The sequence below is a fragment of the Cervus elaphus genome, chromosome 11 (assembly GCF_910594005.1).
Source record: "Cervus elaphus chromosome 11, mCerEla1.1, whole genome shotgun sequence".
Lineage (NCBI taxonomy): Eukaryota > Metazoa > Chordata > Mammalia > Artiodactyla > Cervidae > Cervus > Cervus elaphus.
The window spans coordinates 53,025,175-53,034,224 of NC_057825.1; positions in this window are offsets into that span (position 1 = coordinate 53,025,175).

A 9,050-nucleotide genomic window follows, 5' to 3' on the forward strand; every position below is an offset into this window, starting at 1 on the left:
TAAAATTTTCCTTCAAGAACATTTATTAATCATGATATACAAAATATAGGTAATTGTAGAATAGTAGATTTTCTCATTTGTCATTTGAATGCACATATTAATTTAAAAATTGTTTAAAATTAATTGTTAAAATTAATAGTGAAACAACTGAAGAACAAGTGAAATATTCCTTTGTTTGGAGCGAAATCCCATGTACACTGTCACCTATCCAACATCTCCACCCATTTTCCTTATTTATCAATTTCCTATAGTTTCTATAGAGAATCTCTGCTAAGACTAACACCATCACATACTTTTTTACTTCTGCCTAATTTTATTATTATTATTTTACATTTATCATCTTCCTTTGCCTCTTCTTTAAATCTCTACTCATTACTTTCTTTATCTTAACATCATAAAGAGAGAATACACTGCAATGTTGTATTTTTTCTGTGTGCTATTTTACTCTTCATTCTTCAGGGCTGCATTGTCAGTTAGAAAAACTATATATATGTGTGTATATATATATATATATATATAGTTCTGCATGCACACACACACACACACATATATATATATTTATATATATGCACACATATATTTATATTTATCCACCAAGAGTGAGACTTCCCAGGTGACACTAGTGGTAAAGAACCACCTGCCAATGCAGGAGACATAGGAGACTCAGGTTCAATCCCTGGGTCAGGAAGATCCCTGGAGGAAGGCATGGCAACCCACCAGTATTCTTGCCTGGAGAATCCCAAGGACAGAGGAGCCCGGAAGGCTACATTCCATAGGCTTGCAAGAGTTGGATAGGACTGAAGCAACTTAGCATGCACACACAGAGTGAACATTTATTAACATATTGACACATATTTGCTTTAGGTGTTATATGTGTAAGTTTCACTTATCATAGTTCATCAGTTACTACTACCTAATTACTAAATCCCAAAGCCTATAGTCACTAGTCACTGTTCATTAAACCTGTGTGTGTGTGTGTGTGTGTGTGTGTATGTGGTCATTTTTGAATGAATCTTACTACTTTTAACTTTCTCCTACTCATCTCCAATTCTACTTCCCTTCTTTGATATTGACATCCAGAAGAAGCTTGTATACAGAGATTTATCTATTTAGCCCTAAGTTGAGGAAAGGAACATTTATTATATTAAAACCAGGTTCTTTGGAGATGTTGAAGATCTGATGTAGACCTTAGGGAAACTTTTTTTTGTGCTCCACTGTTTTACTTGGTTTGCATTATTTTTGTATGTTCCTTTCTTCATCATGTACTAATACTATCTGGAACATCTAAGTTAAGGTACAGGCCTAAGCGAACATTGCAAGAAGATCTGACATGATTCTACAGTTCTAAATCTTACATTTACCTGGAGAAAAAACAAATAAATATACATCCATATGATTCAGCAGTTACCTGGAATCTAGATTATGTCAGGAGAAAATACCTTAAGACAAAAATTTTGAAGCAATTTTGTTTGGAGCAACTCTTTTAGCATCTCTCTTACAAATCTATTATACATATAATCAGTTTCCTACTGTCAACATTTCTGCTATCAGCCAAATGTAGTTTGATTAACTTGCTTACATTTTTTTTAATCCTGGTTTATTCACTTTTGATAGTGCTCTCTTCCCTTTTCAATCCTTAAGAGTAACATCATCAAGACTAACAAGAGTAGCCTCAAGATTCCAAACTTAATACTTTTCTGTTCTTTGCTCTATAGTCACCAAGTGAGCTTATTTGTTTCTAGTTTTCCAGATATTACTCACAGTTATTAAGTATAAAATCTGTAATTCTAATTTGATATCATTCACATGCCATAAACTCATTTCTTAATGCCTCATGGACATTTTTGTCTGCAAATCCAGTAACATTTAATATTTCTGCAACAGAATTTAATTTCTGTCTTACAACTCATGTTCTATTTTTGATCAATTCTTGTATTTCTTTATATCTCTTAAGAATACTACAGTCCGAAAATTCCTTAAAGTTAAGAACAATGATAAATAACAAAAAACTTTGTAAACACCAACATGTTTCTAAAAACTTATATAAATAGTCACATATTTGGTCAATTGTAATTTAAGGGTATTTTAAAATCTGATTTTCCTTTCTATTGATGCTACCACTTATTTATCTAGGGGTTCTCATTAGCTTGTGCTAGAACTTCTTAACTGCTCTTCATAACAATGAGTTTATGCCCATTTCAATCCATCTGCCAAATTACTGCAAGTATTTTCTGAATTAAAGGCTGGTCATAACACTCCTCTGTTTAAAAAGAAAATACATAGATATATACATACATAAATGCCTCTCTTTAACTTTTCACTTCTCAGAGTCATGAAGTAAAACCTTTATTTATCTTCCTGTCAACATGTAAATTCTTACTTATCACTATTAATGTAACACTAAATTTCTCACCATTGCATTGAAAAAATCAGACCAACTTTTAGCTCAGTAACTTTGCCTTTTCAATGACTAATGTCAGTCCTCTCTCTTGCATATGACAAGCTCATAATTATTTTTAAGATTTACAAAGGTATCTTTAAATAATTCTTTTTTTAGCCATTGAAGGGGAAGTTAGTAGCTCACATATAACATTCAATGAATTTTATATTAGCAACATATATTTATTTAAATATATTTGTCTGGAAATCCGGTATATAGACACCATCTGTTCTTCAACCCATCTACCCACCCTTGCATTTATTCAACTGTATGACAAATCTGTTACATAGCCTATACTTGGAAAAGAATATGCAGAGGTAGAGAAATACCATTCTATATTCTATAACCAAAAGAAATTCTCTCCAATTGCAGAAGAGACCCCACTCTAAAAGAGTGTATATACACAGCATAAAAGCATACATATAGTATCAATATAGCTCAGAGGAGATAAAAATTATCTTTGCTTTGGGGTATGACCAGGGAAGAATTCTTGTAAGTAGCGATGTCTGACACCAAATTTAAAGAATGAATTAGCATGCACCAGATAAGGAGGACATTTATCAGGGATAGACAATGACACATACAAAATCAGCACTCGCCAATTAAATTAATTGTAATTCCCCATTCAATATTCAACCAACACTTTTGATAACTTATTGTATGTAAGAAACTGTTGATATTAAGAATTCAAACATGCTCTTGCATTCAGATTTCATAGTTCAATATTTTCACTCAGTACACAAAGGATAGATACAATTCAGTGATGCCTAAGTGGTAGGAAACAGCTCTGTTCCCCATTAATGCTTGGCATGATTTCACAATAAGACAGCAAACACACTGAAAGCAATTCAGTATCATTGTTTCCCACATTAGCTAACCTAAAATTATCAGAGAAACCTGCTTAATATATAAAATTACCAAAACAAGAAAGTAATGTTTTCCTAGTTGAAATCCCCAAATGGTTTATTTTCTCTTCAGAAGCATAAAGATGAATGGGCTTTCTGGTTTTTATCCCAGCACCTGTTCATTCTATTCACCAAGCTGCTAAATCATGTGCTTCTGCCAAAAGAGTGACAGGCCATATTTCCTAATATGTTTTAATAGTCAGAATTACAAAATATTAGATGTGATTTATTTGACATAGAAACTACAAGTTGAGACTTTCCCAAATATTTCTCTGGGTTATTTTAGGCAAAAACTGTCCATATTTTGTATATATCCAATCATAACTTGATAGGATGCATTGAAATCTAGGGAGGAGTAGCTGTGGATAATAAAATAAATTTTTCCTGTTGCCATATGCATGTTGTTGCTCTAACAACATTTTTTTTTTTTTTTAATTTTCATTGACTAAGTTGGTTTATGCATTTACTGACCTCAAACTGATTTTTTAAAACATATGAGTCAATCAGTTTGGACTGGCAGGAATTCAAGCACATATTTAGTTTTTTTGCATTTCACTGTCTGGTAGAGCTGTTGTCTGTGGAGTTTCTCTGTAAGTACTGACAGCACCTATTTAAGAGCTGATGCAGCTTACAGAGAGATCATTAGAAGTCATACACAGGATTCTGACTACGGTGTGCATGTACTTTCTCCCTTTGAGAATAGCAGTCCCGCTGTATTTAAAGAGTGAGAGATAAATGCACCAATAAGCAAAAGGCATTGAGCCCACCAGCCCAGTCTGATGGTATCAGATGATTTATCCCCATTCTAATGGTCTCAACACAGTTGAATAAAATTTTATCAAAATTCATGAACACAATGAATAAAATATCCCCTGGCTTGTCAGTTCAGTTCAGTCGCTCAGCCATGTCTGACTCTGAGACCCTATGGACTGCAGCACGGCAGGCCTCCCTGTTCATCACCAACTCCCGGAATTTATTCAAACTCATCTCCATTGAGTTGGTGATGCCATCCAACCATCTAATCCTCTGTTGTCCCCTTCTCCTCCTGCCTTCAATCTTTCAGAGCATCAAGGTCTTTTCAAATGAGTCAGTTCTTCATATCAGGTAGCCAAAGTATTGGAGTGTCAGTTTAAACATCATTCCTCCCAATGAACATTTAGGACTGATTTCCTTTAGGATGGACTGATTGGATCCTCTTGCAGTCCAAGGGACTCTCAAGAGTCTTCTCCAACACCACAGTTCAAAAGTATCAATTCTTCAGCGCTCAGCTTTCTTTATAGTCCAACTCTCACATCCATACAAGACTACCGGAAAAATCATAGCCTTGACTAGCTGAAATTTTGTTGACAAAGTAATGTCTCTGCTTTTTAATATGCTGTCTAAGTTGGTCATAACTTTCCTTCCAGGGAGTAATTTTAATTTCATGGCTGCAATCACCATTGGCAGTGATTTTGGAGTCCAAATAAATAAATAAATAAATAAAGTCAGGAACTGTTTCTACTGTTTCCCCATCTATTTCCTATGAAGTGATGGGACCGGATGCCATGATTTTGTCTTCTGAATGTTGAGTTTCAAGCCAACTTTTTCAGTCTCCTCTTTCACTTTCATCAAGAGGCTCTTTATTTCTTCTTCACTTTCTTCCATAAGGGTGGTGTCATCTGCTTATCTGAGGTTATTGATATTTCTCCCAGCAATCTTGATTCCAGCTTGTGCTTCCTCCAGCCCAGCGTTTCTCATGATGTACTCTGAATATAAGTTAAATAAGCAGGGTGACAATATACAGCCTTGACGTACTCCTTTTTCTATTTGGAACCAGTCTGTTGTTCCATGTCCAGTTCTAACGTTGCTTCCTGATCTGCATACAGGTTTCTCAAGAGGCAGGTAAAGTGATCTGGTATTCCCATCTCTTTCAGAATTTTCCAGAATTTATTGTGATCCACACAGTCGAAGGCTTTGGCATAGTCAATAAAGCAGAAATAGATGTTTTTCTGGAACTCTCTTGCTTTTTGATAATCCAGCAGATGTTGGCGATTTGATCTCTTGTTTCTCTGCCTTTTCTAAAACCAGCTTGAACATCTATAAGTTCACGGTTCATGTATTGCTGAAGCCTGGCTTGGAGAATTTTAAGCATTAGTTTACTAGTGTGTGAAATGAGTGCAATTGTGTGGTAGTTTGAGCATTCTTTGGCATTGCCTTTCTTTGGGATTGGAATGAAAACTGACCTTTTCCAGTCCTGTGGCCACGGCTGAGTTTTCCAAATTTGCTGGCATATTGAGTGCAGCACATTCACAGCATCATCCTTCAGGATTTGAAATAGCTCTTTAACATATTCATGTATTTTATAAGCAGTACTGATTCATAGGATGTTAGTATGAATGCTATCAAAGATAAAGGCAATAGGGAATTTGTGTTATGTTTTGTCTTTTCAAGTCGACAGAAGGAAGGCTAGCACTGTAGTTACTTCTTTTCAAGACATATGATTTTGAGGCATATAATTTGTCCTGTTGCTTCAAACAGCACAAACAAATAATTCTCATTTGTTTCACAGTATGAATGAAACATTAGGTTTCTGGGCTACCACTACAATAAAGTAGCTAAAGACTTTGAGGTTTTGGTCACTTTTCTACCTGAGTAGATCAGTTCATTTTTGCTTTCTTTATAGTTTCCCATTTAAAATAAACTTAGCATAGAAATTAATTCCTTATCCATAGTTAATCTATAAAAAAAATATGGAAAAAACAGCATGTTTCTTCTGAATTCTGAGTCTGAGTGCCTTTTTTCCGTCTGCTCACCCCATGCCCATTGTTCTTTCTCTTGCTCGTACTCTCTTATGCAGGAAAAGGAATGGAGGAGATTTGGGGGGTTGGGGAGGAATGACCATTGTTTTTCTCCAGGTCCCTAAAAATGCATTATATCTCACACCTAAAAAGTGAATTGGCATTGACCTTAGGCTCTAATATGTTGTGTTAAATTCACAAAAAAAATGTGCTCTTTTCTGCTCAACAGTGCCTGTTCATGAAGAACTGACAAATACTGGAACAAAGGCTTAGTGGAGAACTGGCTCTTCTTGGTCTCTCCCAAATTGATTAGGGTTCTTCCTCTTTCTGAGACTCATTTTCTACATCAGTAAAATCCAGATATTGCTTTAGCTCCCTTCCACCTTCAACTCAGTATGGTTATATAATATATGAACAAGTTTTAGATGGACTTTTTATTGAAATATTATATTTTTGTTATAATATATTCATTCATAGATAAGGAAGAGTGATAAATTGTGTGATTCATTACAAAAAAAAATAGTGTCTTGCTCTTCCTCCCCTCCAAGAATGCTTACATCATTTACTATCGAGAATTGGACATGTGACTTTCTTTAGTCAATAAAATGTGAGCAACAATGACATTGCACTTCCTATATGGAAGTTTTATAACCTTTACATGCTTCACATACCTATTTGCATTGCCAAAAAAACAGTCACATTCCATATTGAGCTTATTCTGTCAGCCTAGGGCTATAGTGAAGGTTACATGGAGCAAAGCCATATCTGACCTACAGTGGGCATATGATGAAAGCAAAAAATAAGGTTTTGTTACTGTAAGACATCAGCATTTCTGTATTCGTTTCCACAGCATAATGGAACTTAGACTAATCTATAAACAGTATTTCCAAACACTCTGTCCTGCAGTGTTTACCACTTGGTTCAGAATATCTAGACACATCGCTATTTCAATAAATGTATCATTTGTGTGTTGAGGTTAAGTGGTTTTTTTTTTTTTTAAATTTAGAAATAGCTATAGTACATGTTAAGGATATTTTTTATTTTGTTCATACTCTCACATCCATGCTCTTTGGCCTGACCCACTCCCATTGCCAAATCCAAAGACTGCTTGGATTTGGATAATCGATGACAGCAGCAGGATCCAGCAGTGATCAGGTAGATGTCTCCTTCCTAGCCCTCTTCATCACCATTCTGATAGAGGCTGGATTCCACAGGACATTCTTCTTCCAAGGCAATAAGCTCTCTCCAGGATCTAGCAACCCAGTTCCTTCTCTGGGGTGATAGATCAGTTCTTCATGTTTCTGTCAGTCCCTGAAGACTTGATACATTACGCCTATTCCCTTAACCCTGATCATAACTCTTGAATAGCCTCTTTATTAATTCTATTCAGTTTGACCTTTAAGTCTGGAATCAGTTTCCTATGGGGCGGGGTGGGGGGGGTCTCAATGCCACAGTGTCCTACATATATATTCTCCTGATAGTTCTTCTAAATAAAACATACATTATTTTGTCTTATTTTAGAATGAAATTTATTTGAATTGCTATTATAATTCTATTTATCGCAAATCTTTGGGTACATTTGAATAAAATCCATATTTAAGTTTTTAAAGCAAATATATGTTTTTCCTTTTAGTCAAATATACATATTGTGTCCCAATAAGAAATTCTGCCTATTTTTTTACTAAGATTATATTTCAGATATTTTTGTTTATCTTTATATGTCTTATTCTCATTAGGAATAAGACTTCATTAAATTTTATTGTGCAACTTGTGATTTCTGGCATAGAGGAACACTATATAAACCTATTGTAGCCAGTCACTTCCAAACACTTTGCTAAATCATTTTATATAAAATAATTATAACTTTTTTTTGTTCTTGTTTTCTACATTATACATACATGGGCTGGTACTTCCACAATGACGTTTCATGTAGATGCTTCGCAATGATTGAAAGAAAAGTTAATCCCACCATTCTGGTACTTTCCTAGAAGTTAGAGCTACCACTTTTCTTCACAAAATCAAGGTGCCTCTTTGAGCCTTTCATTGCATCCCATGGGATCAATAACTTCACAATTGGGTGAAACAGTAAGATCTTCATATTCATTGGGCCGTGTTTCCAGAAGACAGAGTCACTGCACTGAGAAGAGATTGTGGGACCTGCTGTGCTAGAACTAAAGCATGGGTCTCTGTGTAGCTCACTGGTAAATATATTTTACTATATTATGACCTGGATTTCCCCACTGGTAAGTGATGAAATGTTGATTGCAGATGATATAATAAGATATATTGTCTTGGTCTTTGAGCTGGGGGTATAGTCTCCCATGTAGCTTAAATTTGGCAATCTATTCTTTGAAAGTCTTCAAAGAGTTGGTACTCAGTCCCCATTTTATCCATTGTATCTATTTTCTTTCTGAACATCAATCCAACCAGAGAGAAGTAGTACCTAATTGCTCCAACACATAGCTGTGTCTGATTTTAATAGAAAGGACTTTCTCATTTCACTGTTCAGCATAAAAATGACTATAACAGCCTGAATTCAAAACTCTTCCATAGATTTCACGTAGCAAACATCACATACACATGTCCCTCTACTCAGCTTTGCCAAATATATGACCTGCCAAATCGAAAATCTCATCATTTTGTATATCTACATTATCTTTGTTCACCTCCCAGTCATCTGCCTGGCATGTCATCCTTGATATTTTTTAATTTTTTTCAAAATTTATCTTAAGCATTTTTAAAGGATTTTTCTTTTTCAAGTTTAATTTTAATTTTGGCCACAACCTGCAGTATATGGGATCCTAGCTCCCCTCCAAGGGATCAAAACCATACTCTCTGCACTTGAAGGTGGAGTCCCTATTACTGAACTGCTGAGGAAGTCCTGAAAATTTTCTTAATTTTTCTTGTAAAATAACATCCTGAGTCATG